At 42.7% G+C, this 18,740-nt stretch overlaps 1 protein-coding gene across 4 annotated transcripts in view; it reads left to right on the top strand.

Annotated features, from left to right (window-relative positions):
• The window catches only part of SIL1 (SIL1 nucleotide exchange factor), a 279,722-nt gene that overhangs the window by 26,882 nt on the left and 234,100 nt on the right, over positions 1-18,740 (top strand). The window lies entirely within an intron of this gene.

Genomic DNA, 18,740 nt, shown 5'->3' with positions numbered 1-18,740 from the left:
CTTATATATTATGTGTCTAAAAACGTAAGCTATATATATATTGTTATTACTAAATCATAGCTGTGTACATTAATGTGATCATGGGGCATCATACACTGGTTTTATAGACCGTTTGACACATTTTCATCACATATATATTTCTTAATGCATTAGTCTCTCAAATCAGTGGTCCCCAACCTTTTTGTCACCAGGGACTGGTTTCATGGAAGACAGTTTTTCCAGAGACGAGGGTGGAGGAATGGTTTTGGGATGATTCGTTACTTTTACTTTAGATTATCAGGCATTAGATTTTCATAAGGAGTTGCAAACTAGATCCTTCAATGTGCACAGTTTACTGGAGGGTTCATGCTCCTCTGAGGATGTAATGCTGCTACTGATCTAATAGGTGGAGCTCAGAAGGTCATGCAAGTGATGAGGTGTGGCTGTGAATGCAGATGAAGCTTCATTTGCTGCCTGCTTCTCAGCTCTTGCTTTGTGGTCCATTTCCTAACAGGCCATAAACCTATATCAGGGTTTGGGGACTGCAGTAGGAATCAAATGCAGTGCTAGAAAGTTACAGTAGTACTAGCTTTTGTAGTTGCATATGCGTTTACCTTTACTGAGATCTTTGTTTCTTCCTAGGACTTTGACTTACTGTGTAGCACCTTTCGTTTTAACCTATAGGACTCACTCCCTTTAGCATTTCTTGCAGGGCAGATCTAGTGGTAACAAAATCCCTCAGTTTTTTTTTTTTTTTAATCTGGGGATGTGTTCATTTCTCCTTTTTCTTTTCTTTTCTTTCTTTCCTTCCTTTCCTTTTCCTTTTTTTTTTTTTTTTTTCTCCCCACTTACTCTGGAGTGCAGTGGTGTGATCATAGCTCACTACAGCCTCAAACTCCAGGGCTCAAGTGATCCTTCTGCTTTGGCTTCCCATAATGCTGGGATTACAGGTTCTTCTTCACCTTTTTCTTAAATTTTTGAGGCAGAGTCTTACCCTGTTACCTTGGATAGAATGCAGTGGAATTATCATAACTCACTGTAACCTCAACTTCTTGGGCTCAAGTGATTCTCTTGCCTCAGCATCTCAAGTAACTTGGGTTACAGGTGTGTATCACCTATTTTTTTTTTTTTTTTTTTGAGACAGAGTCTCACTATGTTGCCCTTGGTAGAGTGCTGTGACATCACAGCTCACAGGAACCTCCAACTCTTGGGCTTAAGTGATTCTCTCTCTCTCTCTTTTTGAGACAGAGTCTCAAGCTATTGCCTTGGTTAGAGTGCTGTGGTGTCACTGCTCACAGCAAACTCAAACTCTTGGGTTTAAGTTATTCTCTTGCCTCCGCCTCTCAAGTAGCTGGGACTACAGGCGCCTGCCACAATGCCCGGCTATTTTTGGTTATAGTTGTCATTGTTGTTTGGCAGGCCTGGGTTGGATTCAAACCTGCCAGCTCTGGTGTATGTGGCTGGCACCTTAGCCACTTGAGCTATAGGTGCTGAGCCTTAAGTGATTCTCTTGCTTCAGCCTCCCAAGTAGGTGGGACTACAGGTGCCTGCCACAATGCCTGGCTATTTTTTGTTGTTGTTGTAGTTGTCATTGTTGTTTGGCAGGCCTGGGCTGGGTTCAGACCTGCCAGCCCCAGTGTATGTGACTGGCGCCCTAACCACTGAGCTATGGGAGCCAAGCCTTTTTTTTGACAGAGTCTCACGCTGTTGCCCTGAGTAGAGTGCCGGTTGTGGCATCATCATAGTTCACAACAACATCCAACTTTTGGGCTCAAGCAATCCTCTTGCTTCAGTTTTTTTATTTTTAGTAGAGATGGGTTCTTGTTATTCCTCAGGCTGGTCTCAAACTCCTGAGCTCAAGCAATCCACCCGTCTCAACCTCCCAGAGTACTAGGATTACAGGTGTGAGCTACTATACCTTGTCCTTCAGATATTTTTCTGCCACTTTCTCGCTCTCTTTTTTTTTTTTTTTTTTTTGCAGCTTTTGGCTGGGGCTGGGTTTGAACCCACCACCTCTGGTATATGGGGCCAGTGTCCTACTCCTTTGAGCCACAGGCACCACCCTATATTTTTATTCTGTAAGTTTTTAATCTAGAACTTTTGGCCTCAAGTGATCATCTTGCTTCAGCCTTTTGAGTTGTTTGGATTATGGGTGTGAGCTACTGCTCACGGCTGTAAGTTACTTCAGACAGATTCTGTCCATGCCATTGTTGTCTAGGTAGGGAGACAGATTTCTGTTGCTTCTACTCTACCATTTTCCCTCGTTCCTCTTCCTCTTTGTACTTACTACTTCTGTGACTTAGTTTTCTTATTTGTACAAGAGTGTACTGATGCTCAAGACCTGGAGCAGTCAGTATGAAATGAGATAATGCAGGTCATGTTCCTGGCACATGGTAGATACTCATTGGTGAGAATTTTAATGGCTTCCAAAACTCAAAGGGGAGTTCTCTTAATGAGGTTTGAGTTCTTTGAAGGCATTATAAGTACTGGACCCAGGTGCTGAGAGAAGTTGGGCAAGGATGTTGGGTAATGGGGTTGGGTTTGCCTTATTAGGAAAGGTTCTTAGAGAAGGTATTTGGAGTTAGGTCCCAATCTGTCTTTCTTAGTAGGGAAGATGAGCAGCTGCTTCAGATGGAGGAACACCGTGAACAGGAGCCTTGAGTAGTAACTCAATAGAACTGTATTTTCTTTTTCCTCTGTGAGGGAAGGGGTGGAGTGTAGGATAATATTTAGAAATAAACATGTCCTATATCAAGCACACAAAGTGAACTCAGTGTGAGTTTAAAACGGCTTGCTATTCTTACAGAGGCTTAAGGGACCTGGGCCCCTCTGAGGCACACGCAGAGTTAGCTTGCCTGGAGTTAAAATTCCACAAGCCAATTCTCTGAAGTTGTGCACCTGGTTAAGCCTGAGTCCAAAGGGCATGCCACCCTTCCTCAGAGATAGGGGCCAGAGTGTTGACGTATGTTAAAAACATATTGTCAGAGGTCTATAGGTGCTCTGCCCTGAGGAGAGACACCTTCGTTACTTCATGCTGAGTAAACTGAGTGAATGCTTGAAGGTACTTTTCCATTAACTCTGTTCCCCTGTGGCTGCTTGCTTCTTTGTGATCTTTATTTAGATACCTGCCCAAGAGATTAGTCAGTGTCTAGAAAAGGATGTTTACTGCAAAAGTGATTGTGTTGATGTGGTAACAGGATATTTCCTTACAAGTTAATTTCAGATAGGTAAAATGAGGTAACGGTGAAACTAACAGATGATTAAGTGTGTACGTGACTAGAAGTATATAAAATCAGGTCCCTGAAATAAAGAACTTTGCTACAGGCCATCCCATACTATGTAGTCTGTTTCTTCTTTTTTTTTTTTTTTGTAGAGACAGAGTCTCACTGTACCACCCTCGGGTAGAGTGCCGTGGCGTCACAAGGCTTACAGCAACCTCTAACTCTTGGGCTTACGCGATTCTCTTGCCTCAGCCTCCCGAGCAGCTGGGACTACAGGCGCCCGCCACAACGCCCGGCTGTTTTTTTGTTGCAGTTTGGCTGGGGCTGGGTTTGAACCCACCACCCTCGGCATATGGGGCCGGCGCTCTACTCACTGAGCCACAGGCGCCGCCCTGTAGTCTGTTTCTTGTTTACCCTTAATAATTGCAGGAGCGAGCTTATACTCATGGCAAAGCTGCTGTTCTTTTGCGTCTCCGGTCTCGCAACAGTGGAGTCATCAGAGAAAGTATCTGGGAGGCAGGTGGATTGCCTCAGCTCACAGGTTCAAGACCAGCCTGAGAGAGACCTCACCTCTACAGATAGCCTGGCATTGTGGCAGGCACCTGTAGTCCCAGCTACTTGGGAGTCTGAGGTAAGACAATCGCTTGAGCCCAACCAAGAGTTTGAGGCTTCTGTGAGCTATAGACCCTGTGGCACTTGTGAAACTCTTTCTCAAAAAAAAAAAAAAAAAAAGTATCTGGGAGCATCAGCCCTTCTGAGTCAAACAGACCTGATTCCATTCCTGCCTTTGTGCCATGTCTGTGTTGTATAGTCTTGGACAAATCATTTCTCTTCCTCTCTTAAGCTTTGATTACCTCATCATCTGTACAATGGAAACAGTAATATCTACTTATAATGTTGGTCGAGGATTAAATAAAGTATGTAAAACAGTACATATTCAATAATTGATGGATTAAAAAAATTAAGTATTTCTGTTGGGAAATTAAACTGTTCTGAATTTCTGTGGCTAGGTAGCTTTTTTGAGAAGTCAGTCTGTATCTTGGAATTAGTTGTTAGCTTCTTTAAATAAATTCTTAAGGAACACATCACTTCTCTGTCTTACATCCTCTGATGGCTCACTCTCCTACGTAGAATCAACTCCATACTTTTTACCCTGGTAACAAGGCCTTTCATTTTCCAATCCCTGCCTGCCTGTGTTGGCAGCCTCTTTTCCTATACTCTCCCCCTTGCCTACTGTGCCACGGGGACCTTTATTTTCTTTCTTTCATTCATTCATTGTTTTTTTTTTTTTTTTTAAAGAATCCTGCACCCTTCCCTGGGCCCGAATGCCATGCCTACATCATAGTTTGCTGCAAACTCAAACTCCTGGGCTCAAGTGATCCTTCTGCCTTAGCTTCCTGAGTAGCTGGGATTCAGGCTATGCCACCACACCTGGCTATTTTTTTCTATTTTTAGAAGAGAGGCGGTCTCACTCTTGCTTAGGCTGGTCTCAAACTCTTGACCTCAGGTGATCCTCCTGCCTTGGCCTTGTAGAGTGTTAGGATTATGGGCTTGAGCCACCACGCAGGGCTGGGACCTTCTTTCTTATTCTTGAGCAGAGAGCCTTTGCCCTCTGCCCTTTCCAACTCTGCCCTCTGCCAAGAATAGTCTTCCTGCATTTTAACCTGAGTAGCTCCTTGTCATTCTCTTCTCAGTTCTGCCTTTCTGCTGTTACTTACAAGAAAGGCTCTTCCTTTCATGAAACTGGTATAAAGTGATTACTTAAGTCACCATAACATCACTATCTGATATTTTTCTTGTTTGATTACTCATGTTGACTGTTTCCCCTCCACTAGAATGTAAGTTTTGTGAGAGTAGGGACCATATCTGTCACGTTCACCTCTGTATTCCCAGTGGTAAGAATAATACCTGGCATATAGTAGATGATTAACATTTGTTCAATGAAGGAGTTTTTGAATCAGAATGTATTCTTTTATTACTCAGAACTTGAGTACACAGGTATTCACATTTATACTGCTTTGGATTCTAAATGAATGTAATCAAGAGGACTTACTTTTTATTCATTATTTATTTAGTGTTCTCCCTTTCCCTCCCACTCCCTACCATTAATTGGAATTTTCTGAGGAGAGGATGTTTTTCCCTTGCTTGATTTTATGTGGTTCTCCTTCTTCCTGGCATTTTGTTATTAGAAAGGGAAATTTGTGGTTGCTGGGCTTTGAGCATTGATTTTTGCATCTTCTGTTATAAGGAAGCAAGCTTTTAGTGTATTTGCTGGAATGAAACAAACACATAAGCTCACTAGATCATAGCACATTTATCTCACTCTGATTTTCTACAGATACTTTTTACAATACTACCTCAGTTCTTAGATAAGGTCATTAGATAGGAATTGACAGATTGACAATAGCCTGATAGAAATAAATTCACAGAGTGGAAGTGGGTGGCAGGATGAGACATAGATCAAAGAGAATGGTGCACCTCTTTCTGGTAGTGGCCTGGTTTTTTTTTTTTTTGTAGAGACAGAGTCTCACCTTATGGCCCTCGGTAGAGTGCCGTGGCCTCACACAGCTCACAGCAACCTCCAACTCCTGGGCTTAAGCGATTCTCTTGCCTCAGCCTCCCGAGTAGCTGGGACTACAGGCGCCCGCCACAACGCCCAGCTATTTTTTGGTTGCAGTTTGGCCAGGGCCGGGCTTGAACCCACCACCCTCGGTATATGGGGCTGGCGCCCTGCTCACTGAGCCACAGGCGCCGCCCGTGGCCTGGTTTTTTTATGGCAAATATTGGCCGTGTGAGTGAGACTGTAGAACAGTTTTAATTGTCCCCCTTTCATAAGATCTGTAACTTTGCTGCAGAGATTATAGGGGAGCTACTCAGTGCTAGTGTGTCCACCCGTGGAGAAAATCCTTTTTCTTTGCTTTTCTAAGAATGTGTTCCAAGCTCCCCAGAAAAAGAAGGAGATGTGAACGTTTGAGTCCTAAATGTTATTGGTACTCAACATCCTGGTCCTTAGAGAATAAAATCCCAGGGATGGATATGGGCAAGAGAGGGTATCTGGTGGAGCAGGATTAGCCAGCAGAGATGGGTTAGTATTCCTAAAAAGGTTCTGTGTTCACTGAGAACCATAATTCTGCCAGTACTGGTCTCCACTTGGGTTCTCTTCTCCCACCCAAATCTGGTTCCTCCTTTTCCTTTCCTCAAAGCACATGGTCACTTTAACCTGATTTAGATATTGCTTCCTCTTCACTATTTATAAGGCTCTCAAATGGAAGGATACTTTACATCTTCCTTGATAGCTCTTGCCTTTGCTTATTTCTCTCCTTTGAAGTACTTTGCCTTGTGGTTAATTGAGGGTATTTGGTCACTCAAAAGTCATTGTTTTAGCTTGCTTCAGTTACTGATTATCTTCTATCCAATACTGTTTAACTTATGTTTGAACTTATCTAGAAGTCCACTTTTAATGATGCTTCCCCCCCACACCTTTTTTTAAGAGACAGCCTCTAGTGATCTGGCCTGGCCTCTAGTGATCTTTCCACCTTGCCCTTCCAAAGTTCTGGGATTACAAGTGTGATCCTTCCTTAGTTATACAAGAATTTCAGATACAAATCAGGAAGACAGGTATTTAAAAGTTCTGGAGCCAGAAGGTGGTTTTTTTGCTAGAAAAGTGAGTAGCTTTCTTAAGCAACTTTCCCTGCACCTTTCACTTCTTTCACCTCTCCCTTCAATCTTTTCTATGATAAATGATGATCCTTATTCCTTTAATTTTTCCTACTTGTTCTGTATCCTGTCCCCTATGTTGTTTCTGCAGTTCCTGTTCAAAGGAGTGTTATCTTTCAGAAATTTTCACAACTATCTTTTGGCGATAGTTACAGGTAATATATTAAACTCCATCTTTTCCACTTCTAGGCTATAATATGTTTTTTTGTGACTGTAGAATTATAGTTGGGATGGGTAAAATGCAGCCAGGTGCAGTGGCTCATGCTTGTAAATCCCAGAACTTTGGGAGGCCAAGGGGCAGGAGGATCACTTGAGGCTAGAAGTTTGAGACCAGTCTGGGCAACACAGTGAGACCTTGTCTCCACAAAAAAATACAAAAATTAATTAAAATTAACCTGCAGTCCCAGCTACTTAGGAGGCTAAAACAGGAGGATCACTTGAGACTGAGAATTAGAGGTTGCAGTGAGCTGTGATCATGTTACTGTACTCCAGCCTGATGATAGTGTGATACTCTGTCTCACCAAAAATAAAATAAAATGCACTGTTACACTCTTCTATCCCATTTTGATCGTCATTCATGAATGATCTTGTGTCATATATATAGAAGTGGATCAGCCAGAGAATCCCCAAATTGGAGATGCCTTCAGGGGTGGTAATGGCCTATGTTGTGATGCCTAATGAGGCTACATTTAAAAAAACCATTTTTTCCTTTAGCTTGAGTATTTTTTATTGTTAAAAAGTAAATTTACATCTTGTTTTATTTTGACTTGTATTGACTTCCTCTTTTTTCCTTAAAAGTGAGAACTTCTTTAAAACCAGTTGCCAACCTTTGTGTTCACAAGGATTTAGGGAATTGGGCCTCCCAGCTCTTTATATTCTTCATCTGTGCATCTGATGGAATAATAGACTGCTGTGGTAGTGTCTCTCTTCTCTTCCAGTGTCTGTCTTCTCTTACATGTGTGTTCATACACATGAACACAGCTGTGTTCTAAGGAATAGACATTTCTCTAAGAGAAACTCATCCTGTTTCATGCAAATGCCCCTCATTGCAGCAAAATTTGAGAGACTTTGAAAGAGGTAGAATTAGTGATTTTTTTTCCCCAAGAGGCCTCAAAGCTCTTAAAATAAACCTTAAAAAATCTGGTACTCAGAACTTCAGCTCTGAAAGCAGACAGATTGAAAACCTGATGCAGTAAGACTCTCCTCTCCTCTGATCTTTTTCCGTTTTCTCTCTCAATTTATTTTAACATCCCTTTTCATGGTCTTAACTTTCAGAAACTTGATTCAGTCCTTCTTTGCCAACTCCTGGCAGGAGAAGCAGCAGGGCTTCTAGCCCTAATTTATGGTTTACATTTCTTCTCCATTCCCTTGCTTTGCTGCCCCAGTTCTTTTCCTTCCAGCATCCTGCTGGTGTTTTCCCCCATCAGAAAGGACAGTGTCTATCAGTAAAATTTTCTGTTAAAAATTACCAGCATTGGGCGGTGCCTGTGGCTCAGTCGGTAAGGCGCCAGCTCCATATACCGAGGGTGGCGGGTTCAAACCCGGCTCCGGCTGAACTGCAACCAAAAAAAATAGCTGGGCGTTGTGGCGGGCGCCTGTAGTCCCAGCTACTCGGGAGGCTGAGGCAAGAGAATCGCTTAAGCCCAGGAGTCGGAGGTTGCTGTGAGCTGTGTGATGCCACGGCACTCTACCGAGGGCGATAAAGTGAGACTCTGTCTCCACAAAAAAAAAAAAAAAAAAAAAATTACCAGCATTACAATGTTATTTACAGCATTGATAGTCCGAAAAACAAAAAGTATATTTTAATTGTACATTTCTTTCTTTCTTTTTTTTTTTTTTAGAGACAGAGTCTCATTTTGTTGCCCTCGGTTTAGTGCTGTGGCATCACGGCTCACAGCAATCTCCAGCTCTTGGGCTTAGGTGATTCTCTTGCCTCAGCCTCCGGAGTAGCTGGAACCACAGGCGCCCGCCACAACGCCCAGCTATGGGGCCGGTGCCCTACTCACTGAGCCACAGGCGCCGCCCTAATTGTACCTTTCTAACAACAAAATATGAGTGTTTTGTGTTTTTCTCTCTGTTGCAGTGGTTTTCAACCTTCCTAATGCCTCAACCCTTTAATACAGTTCTTCATGTTGTGGTAACCCCCCACCATAAAATTATTTTCATTGCTACTTCATAATTATAATTTTGCTACTGTTATGTATCATAATGTAAATATCTGATGTGCAGGATGTATTTAGGCGACCCCTGTGAAAGGGTCTTTTGATCCCCAAAGGGGTTGCGACCCATAGGTTGAGAAACGCTGCTCTATTGGTTTTTAGTCTCTTAAATTTTTTTCATTTGTAACAATTTATAGTCTTACAGTGATTTTAAAGTTTACCTTTAGAATCATAAGAAAGTTGACAGTGTTTTCATATCTCTTTGCCTATTTCTATTTCATTTCAGACTTTATAAGCATTTCTTTATCTTGTAAATTTATTATTATTATTATTATTATTTTGTACAGACAGAGTCTCACTTTATGGCACTAGTGCTGTGGCGTCACGCAGCTCACAGCAACCTTCAACTCCTGGGCTTAGGTGATTCTCTTCCCTCAGCCCCCTGAGTAGCTGAGACTACAGGTGCCTGCCACAGTGCCTGGCTATTTTTTTTGTTGCAGTTTGGCCAGGGCCAGGCTTGAACCCACCATCCTCTGTACATGGGGCTGGTGCCCTACCCACTGAGCCACAGATGCCACCCAATTTATTTTTATTTTAACTGACTTACCAAGTGTTTCATATACTAAAGTTGTTCAAATTGCTTTCTCCAAAAAAGAAAAGAAAGGGCAGTGTCATGTAGTGACATAATAGCTTTAGAATTTAATGGCATCAGTGCTAGCCTAGTGATCTTGCCAGAATTTAGAGTCCTGTTTCGTATATGTGCTGCTAAATGAGAAAATGGGGGCTTTTTTTAATCCATTAGCACCATCTTTCTTTTCTCTCACTTCCTCCCCCAACACCCCCAGCTTTCATTAGCCCTATTGCCAGGTGACATGAAGAATTCCTTAGCATGATTAAGTCTGGAGTATAATTTTATAAAGTTATAAAATAGCATTTTAGAGCAAGATGTCAGAAAGTCTCGCTGCAGTTCCCATGGAAGAAGTTGACCTTTCAATTACATTTTTAAAAAATCTTTGGGGACCTATATGAAGAGAGCTAAAGCAATAATTAGGACTCAGCAAAGAAAACTAATTTGGAGCCAGAATATTTTAATAAGAAGCTTGGAAAAATCAGAACCTGAGGAAACATAACAAATAGAAATTTGAGCTTTGTTCTCTTCTTATCCCTTTTCTTTTTACATTATTTTTGAGTTTTCTCTTCTAGACTTGGGAACTCTCCATGATTTTCCTGGTGGTGGAATCAGTATCTTGGCTGGTGACAGCCTGATGAGATTCAGGTAGAGGAAGCAGGGGTAGGTTCCCTTCAGATATTGTTAAATTTGGGGGGTTGGGTTCATCTGAGGAAGGGGTAAGCTTGCTTTCGTCTCTAGACTCATTTGCTTCTACCAAGGATTCTTAGGGAGTAACTGCATTTTCCAGAAGATTCTCCATGAGGATATCAGGAATGGAAGAAATTTTCTAGACAGTTATAAGAGCATTTTTGTGGCCGGGCACGGTGGCTCATGCCTGTAATCCTGGCACTCTGGGAGGACGAGGCACGTGGATTGCTTGATCTCATGAGTTTGAGACCAGCCTGAGCAAAAGTGACACCTTGTCTCTACTAAAAATAGAAAAAGTGAGGCAAGAGGAATGCTTGAGTCCAGGAGTTGGAGGTTACTGTGAGCTATGACGCCTCAGTACTCTACCCAGGGCAACAACTTAAGACTCTGTCTCAAAAAAAAAAACAAAAAACCCAAAAAACATTTTTGCAAGTCTTTCTTAGCACTTCAGAGACTCAAGCCAAAGAGATATGGGTTTGTCTTTGTAAGGTCTTCTTTAGGTGACAGTAGTAAGCCTCCTCGTACCCCCATTCATTTGGGAGGCAAGCAGTTTGATATTGTATTATAGTAAAATGCTTGGGTTTTGGGGTCAGAGCTGCTTTCTAACTCTGGCTTTGCCATTGATTAGCTCTGTGACCTTGGAAAGGTGGCTTAACTCCTCTGATTTTAGCTTCTGCATCTGTAATAAGGGGTAGTGATGGTATCTATGACATAGGGTTATTGTGGACCTAGCATTTGGTGAGAAAATCAGCTGTAATTGTTATTTTAGGACATTGATGGAAAATCAGATTGAACTTTCTTGGCTTGGGAAAAGAAGGTAGAACGTTGCTAGAACACTAAAGGAAGATATGGTGTTGAAGGAGAGGAAGAGCATCTAGCAAGAAGAAAAGTAGAGGCCAGGGGCCTGAAATCCTAGCAATTTGGAAAGCTGAAGTGGGAGAATTGCTTGAGGCCAGGAGTTTGAGACCAGTCTAAGCAAGAATGAGACCCTGTCTCTACAAAAAAATAGAAAAATTATCTGGCTATAGTGGTGCATACCTGTAGTTCCATCTACCTGGGAGGCTGAAGCAGGAGGATTACGTGAACCCAGGAGTTTGAGGTTGCAGTAAGCTGTGATGACAACTGTAGCCTGGGGGACAGAGCTACACCCTATCTCAAAAGAAGAAAGCAAAGTAGAACTTTGGGTATTTTAACAAGTACCTGGGTGGCGCCTGTGGCTCAAGGAGTAGGGCGCCGGTCCCATATGCCGGAGGTGGTGGGTTCAAACCCAGCCCTGGCCAAAAACCACAAAACAACAACAACAACAAAAAAAAAAAAAAAACAAGTACCTAGTACTATTGTTTTACTACCTTAGAAATTTTTAGGAATTTTCCTGTGTTAATCCTCCAAACTGATTGTTTTCCCAGAAATCCCAAACCGGTTCTACTGACTCCTCTGCAGAGATTTAATAGCTATAGCAGCCACAGTGTTCTCCGTTACCAAGACATTATTAATTTTATAAAATATACTACTATGTTTTTCTACCTGCATTTTAAAGTGTTATACATAATTAAAGCCAAACCATACTTGGCAGAATATGTTCGAAAAGTACATTTGGGGAATGCCATACTTTTGTCCTGACAATGCATTTATTAGCTTGCTTAATTCCAGGATTTGGTTAACTCAAAGCACTTCTGCACCAGCTTGCTTACACTAACACTTGTCCTGATGGCTCAGGCCTATAATGTCAGCAACTCTGGAGGTAGGGAAGATTGCTTGAAACCAGGAGTCTGAGGTCAGCCTGGGTAACACAGCAAGACCCTGTCTCTTAAAAAAAAAAAAAAAGAAAGAGAAGGAAAGGAAGAAAAGGAAGGAAGGAAGGGTGAAAGGGAAGGAAAGGAAGGGAACACCTTAGCTGGGAGTGATGGCATGCAGCTACTTGGGAACCTGAGGCAGGAGAATTGCTTGAGCCCATGAGTTTAAGGCTTCAGTGAGCTATGATCATGCCAGATCCCATCACTATACTCTAGGCTGGGCAATGAGAGCAAGACCCTATCTCAAAAAAAGCAAACAAAAATCTCACTTATCCTGAAAACTTTGAGAGAGGGGTTCAGGGTGGTTCACTCTTCTTGGTGTTCTTGGGGAGTCATAAAGTAGTGAATAGCAGCACTTGGAGCAGAGGGGAAACTGAACTACTTGTGGGTTGGTACTGCTTTCCAAATGTTATTTGTGTGGGAAAGAATAAATTGTGAATTGTGGGCTGGATGGAGCAGAATGACAGGAATTTCTCCATGATTTGAAAAACAGTTAAATGCAAGCAAAATATTAGCTGAGAATCTTTGTTAGACAGTTTGAATTGCTTTCTCATGATTTTGGATTCTGGGCTGTTTCTCTCCATACTTGATAATTAGAACACTAAAATGTTGGTTTAGCCACTGATAAGCTTTTGCTGTGATGTTGGAAGAAAGGCTGTGCAGCAGAGGAACTGTCAGTGCTGATTGCTTCAATTCTTGGTAGGATCAACTATCGTGCAGTGGATAGGCTGGCTTGGGGAGGCTGTGTGCAGAAAAGGAGCAAGATACAGGACTCAGAGTGCAGCCCTGGAACCAAAGGACCTACGTTGAAAGTCTGCTTTAACACTACTAGTTAGAGGTATTATTAGTTTCCTAGGGCTGGTATAACAAAATAACCAAACTTGGTGGCTTAAAACAGGAGGTTTATTTTCTCACAGTTCTGGAGGCCAGAAGTTTGAAATCAGAGCTAAAATTAGTGTTGTCAGGAGGGGCCATGCTCCCTCCAGAGGCTTTGGGGGCAGAATCTATTCTCTGCTTTTTCTAGCTTCTGATGGCTGACAGCATTGTTTGGCCAGTGGCCACATCCCTCCAGTCTTCAAGGCTGACATCTTCAAATCTCTCTCTGCTCTGTTTTCATATTACTTTTTTTTTTCTTGAGACAGAGTCTCCCTATGTCACTCTGGGTAGAGTGCCATAGTGTCACAGCTCACAGCAACCTCAATCTTGTGGGCTCAAGTGATTCTCTTGCCTCAGCCTCCCAAGTATCTGGAACTACAGGCGCCTGGCACAGTGCCTGCTATTTTTTTGTTACAGTTGTCATTGTTGTTTAGCTGGCCCAGGCCGGGTTCGAACCCGCCAGCCTCCGTGTATGTGGCTGATGCCGTAAGCACTGTGCTATGGGTGCCGAGCCCGTATCACCTTTTTCTTTGTGTCTGTCAAATATGCCTCTGCCTTTCTTGTTGTTGTTTTTAGAGAGCCTACCCAGATAATCTAGGATAATCATTTTAAGATCTTTAACTTAATCATATCTGCAAAGACCCTTTTCCTTATAAAGTAACATTCATAGGTTCTAGGGATTAGGATCTATGTATCTCTGGGGTGCTACTATTCTGCCTATCATACCACCTGACCTTGGGCAAGTCACTTTCACCAACGTGAGCTTATTTTCTTTCTTTCTTTTTTTTTTTTGAGACAGAGCCTCAAGCTATTGTCCTGGGTACAGTGCTATGGCATCACAGCTCACAGCAACCTCAAACTCCTGGGCTTAAGCGATTCTCTTACCTCAGCCTCCCAAGTAGCTGGGACTACAGGCACCCACCACAATGCCCAGCTATTTTTTAGTTGTAGTTGTCATTGTTGTTTGGCAGGCCCGGGTTGGATTTGAACCCGCTAGCTCAGGTGTATGTGGCTGGCGCCTTAGCTGCTTCAGCTACAGGTGCTGATCTGTGAGCTTATTTTCTTATCTGTAAAATGAAAATGATTATCAAATCTTCTGTACTGAATTTCTGTGACACTTAAAATCTTGCATGCTAAGCACCTGGCATTGTGCCAGGTATATAATTACTGCTTAGTTTCCAGTGAGTATTATTGTTATATATAATACATATTATATTACTGTTATTGTTATTTAGCCATGCTTTGTGAAAAGGAGAGGAATATTTCCTTAAGAGATTATTTGAGAGAGTTCCCCTTCGTGCCCATCTTGGCTCCCTTTGCCCTAGGATCTTTGGCCGTCACCCTCCATAGTCAGCAGGTATTCCCAAGGCGACCCTCTTATCCATTCCTCTCCATTTCCCTTTCTCAGTGCCTGGGCTGGTCTTTAGGAACAGGTCTTCTGTTGCAGGGAGCGTTAAAGACCGACTGAATGCTTATGTCCCCTCAAAATTTATGTATTGAAGCCTAATCCCAAGTGTGGCTATACTTGAAGTAAGGAGGTAATTAAGATTAAATAAGGTCATAAGATGGGTGCAATAGCTCACACCTGTAATCCTGGCATTCTGGGAGGCCATGGTGGGAGGCTCACTTGAGGTTAGGAGTTCAAGACCAACCTGAAAAAGAGTAAGACCCTGACTCAACTAAAAATAGAAAAATTAGCTAGGTGTGGTGGTGCATGCCTGTATTTGGAAGGCTGAGGCAGCAGCATTGCTTGATTTGAGCCCAGGAATTTGAGGTTGCAGTGAGCTATGATCCCGATGCCTCTGCACTCTAGCTGGGGTGACAGAATAAGATTCCATTTCAAACAAACAAACAAACAAACAAGAGTTTACAAGGATGGGACCCTGATTCATAGAGTTAGTATCCTTATAAGAAGAGACAACAGAGAGCTCATCCCCCTCCTACTCCCTGCGCACACTGAGGAAAGGCTATGTTAGTAGCCTGCATGAAGGTAGCTATCTGGAAACCAGGATGAGAACCTTGATCTTGGTAAGAGGAAGGGCTTTGTTCACTGGCCAGGAGCTTACAGCATAGAAGAATTCCAAATGGCTGCGTTACCCGACTGGCAAGACAGTCTCATTCTGTTATTGCCTGGGTTAGAGTGCAGTGATATCAGTGTAGCTCTGTTAACCTCAAACTCCTGGGTTCAGGTGATCTTCCTGCCTCAGCCTCCTGAGTAGTTAAAACTATAGGCACATGCCATCATGCTTGGCTAATTTTAAAAAATGTTTTATGGAGACAAGGTCTTGCTGTGTTGCTTAGGTTGCTCTTGTACTCCTGGCCTCAAGCAGTCTTCCCACCTTGGCCTCTCAAAGTGCTAGATTACAGGTCTGAGCTACTGTGCCCATCTTTTTTTTTTTTATTGAGACTGATTCTCACTGTGTCACCCTGAGTAGAGTGCCATGGCGTCACAGCTCACAGCAACCTCAAATGCTTGGCTTAAGCAATTCTCTTGCCTCAGCCTCCCAGGTAGTTGGGACTACAGGTGCCCACCACAATGCCTGGCTATTTTTTTTTGTTGCAGTTGTCATTGTTGTTTAGCTGGCCCAGGCTGGGTTCGAACCTGCCAGCCTGGGTGTATGTGGCCAGCGCCATAACCACTGTGCTATAGGCGCCAAGCCAATTGTGCCCCTCTTAATCTATGGTTTTTTTTTTTTTTTTTTTTGTAGAGACAGAGTCTCACTGTACTGCCCTCGGGTAGAGTGCTGTGGCATCACACGGCTCACAGCAACCTCTTAACTCCTGGGCTTACACGATTCTCTTGCCTCAGCCTCCCGAGCAGCTGGGACTACAGGCGCCTGCCACAACGCCCGGCTATTTTTTTTGTTGCAGTTTGGCCGGGGCTGGGTTTAGAACCCGCCACCCTCGGCATATGGGGCCGGCACCCTACTCACTGAGCCACAGGTGCCGCCCAATCTATAGTATTTTTTAATGTCAGCCTGAGTAAACTAATACGTGTACAGGGGTTGTAACTTGCAATATGCCCACTTGTGCCTAGATGCTTTAGAACAAACTTGGGTTCTGGAATTATTATCAGTCAAAATAATTTGCTGTTTGTCTGCTTTTTCATAGATAATTATAACTCCACAATGGAGGCTGGAAGAATATTATTTTTACAGTGGTATTTAGTATCTGTTAGCTATTAGCAAAAAGGTACATGTCCCCAGCGAGGTACTGTAAATACATTTTATCTACTCTATTACCTGCTGTTTCATGAACACATCCCTGAAGCATTTTAATCTTGTTTTTCATACTTGTCTTCAAGTGAAGAATTGTTCTGATTTGCAACTTTGGGGGATAATTACTATGTTCATTAGTTTCTGTTTCTTTCTTCTCCTCCATTTATTTCTAGTTCCTTGAGAAAATTTCCCCCTAACTGTATGCTAACAGGAGACAAGTCACTTGATTAAAATGGTGTTTTACAGCACTGGTTTTTCTGGCTCCCTTGGGATGGTGATGGGAGGGCTGTGTCAGCCTTTCTGTGGGGTAAAGGTCTCCCTGCTCTGGGCTTGGATGAATAAGAGGCTTTTCTTTTGTGTGTGTGTGTGGGAAGACTATAACCTTAGGCTATCTCTCTTTCTCTCTCTGTATATATATATATATATATATTTTTTTTTTTTTTTTTTTTGGACAGAGTCATACTTTGTCCCCTCAGTAGAGTGCTGTAGTGTCACAGCTCACAACAACCTTAAACTCTTGGCTGTTTTTAGAGATGGAGTCTCGCTCTTGCTCAGGCTGGTCTTGAACCCGTGAGTCAGGCAGTCTACCTGCCTTGGCCTCCCAGGGTGCTAGGATTACAGGCATGAGCCACCGTGCCTGGCCTTCACAGAATATTTTTTGCTCTGAGATATTCCTGAGAAAGGGGCAAGAGAGGCTCACATGGTTTTCTCTTATCAGTGATTCAATTATAGATACTAATCAGGCATTTGTGATGTACAGGCTGTTGTGTACAGCATCGTGGGGTACTTGGTTCTTGGCTCACAGGAGTGCTTAGGACATGTTGATTAAATGACTGTGTGCTGGATACAGTGGCCTTAACATTCTTTTTTTTTTTTCTTTTGACGGTCTTATTCTGTCACCTTGGGTAGAGTATCATGGTGTCATTGCTTACAGCAACCTTAAACTCTTGAGCTCAAGCCATTCTCTTGCCTCAGCCTCCTTCAAATAGCCTCCGAATAGCTCTCCCAACTACAGGTGCCTCCCACCACACCTATTTTTTCTAGGTTTTTTTTTTTTGTTGTTGTTTGTTGTTTTTTGAGACAGAGTCCGTTACCCTGGATAGAGTGCCATGGCGTCGTAGCTCACAGCAAACTCAGACACTTCTACTCAAGCAATCCTCTTGTTTTAGCCTCCCGAGTAGCTGGAACTACAGGTGCCTGCCCCAATGCCTGGCTAGTTTTTCTAGTATTTTTAGTAGAGACAGGGTCTTGTTCTTGCTCAAGCTGGTCTGGAACTCATAAGATCAAATAATCCAAATAAGCTTGGCCTCACAGAATGTTAGGATTACAGGTGTGAACCACCACGCCTAGCCAACCTTAGATTTCAGAGAGATAGAAGGGGCAGGCTAGGGGTCAGTGCCTGGGTACTAGTGAATGAGGTGTACTGTAACCTCCCTGGAAATGTAATAAAATTTGGAATAGAACATCCTCCTGGGGTCCATGATGCCCTGGCTCTGAGTAGAGGAGGAAGGCTATGTTGATGATAGTTCAATTGCATTTATATTTTTTCTGGCTTTTGGCCTCACAAGTCCCTTCTTCTTTGTAGGCAGGGACTATTAAATATGTTTTGTATAAATGCAGATGTTTTATATGTGCAAAATAATCATCCAAGATAGGTTTAGGAAGAGATGGAAAAATAGTTTGGACAGGGGAAGGGCAAGAAGCAGGAATATATATGAGTCAGATGCCTGGGTAAAGAACCAAAGGAATATGAGAAAGCAGAAGCCAGAAATAATTTGAATTATTTGAATCCTCCTCTACTGCTGAAACAGAAGGGGAATCTAGACTGGAGAAGTCTGTCCTGGGCTAGATATCCAGAGAAAGAGCACTAGAAGGATTTCTCTCAGTTGAGAATGAGGAGGGACAGAGTGCAGTGTTCTTGGGATTCCTGGGTGAATGCTTTATGGCTGCTTTATACCACCTCCACTTCATATATCTCTCCGTTATGACACTTGTCATACTAAGTGATGATTATTCATTTATATGCCCCCTTTTCTCCACAAGGTAGGATGGGGAATTTGGTCACTTTTGCATCTTGTTACTTAGCACTGAGTCCATTACATAGCAAGTGCTGCAACAGATGGTTGATGAACACACTTAAAGTTCAGGCCTTGGGTGAGCGATCCATTAAGGACTGTGAAATGTGAGGGGTTGTAGTGGGGAGTTACAGTGGTGGCAAACGCATAACTGGCTTGGGAGTGAATCAGGATAGAACTGAGAAGCAAGCCTGACACAGACTCTAAATCATCCCTCAAGAATGAATTAAACATCTCTTTGGTGTCAAATATTGAACTAGTTGGGCAGAATAAATGTTCCTGTCCTTATGATACTTAAAGTCTAGCAGGAGAGAAGGCAGCTATAAAGCAAAGTAGAGAAAGCGTTACGATCAGCGAAGTATAGGTGTTCTGGCAGCAGTGAAC

This window comes from Nycticebus coucang, chromosome 17, assembly GCF_027406575.1.
Source record: "Nycticebus coucang isolate mNycCou1 chromosome 17, mNycCou1.pri, whole genome shotgun sequence".
In the NCBI taxonomy this organism is placed as follows: domain Eukaryota; kingdom Metazoa; phylum Chordata; class Mammalia; order Primates; family Lorisidae; genus Nycticebus; species Nycticebus coucang.
Note: the sequence above shows the minus strand (reverse complement) of the source record. Positions and strands in the feature narration are given on the sequence as shown.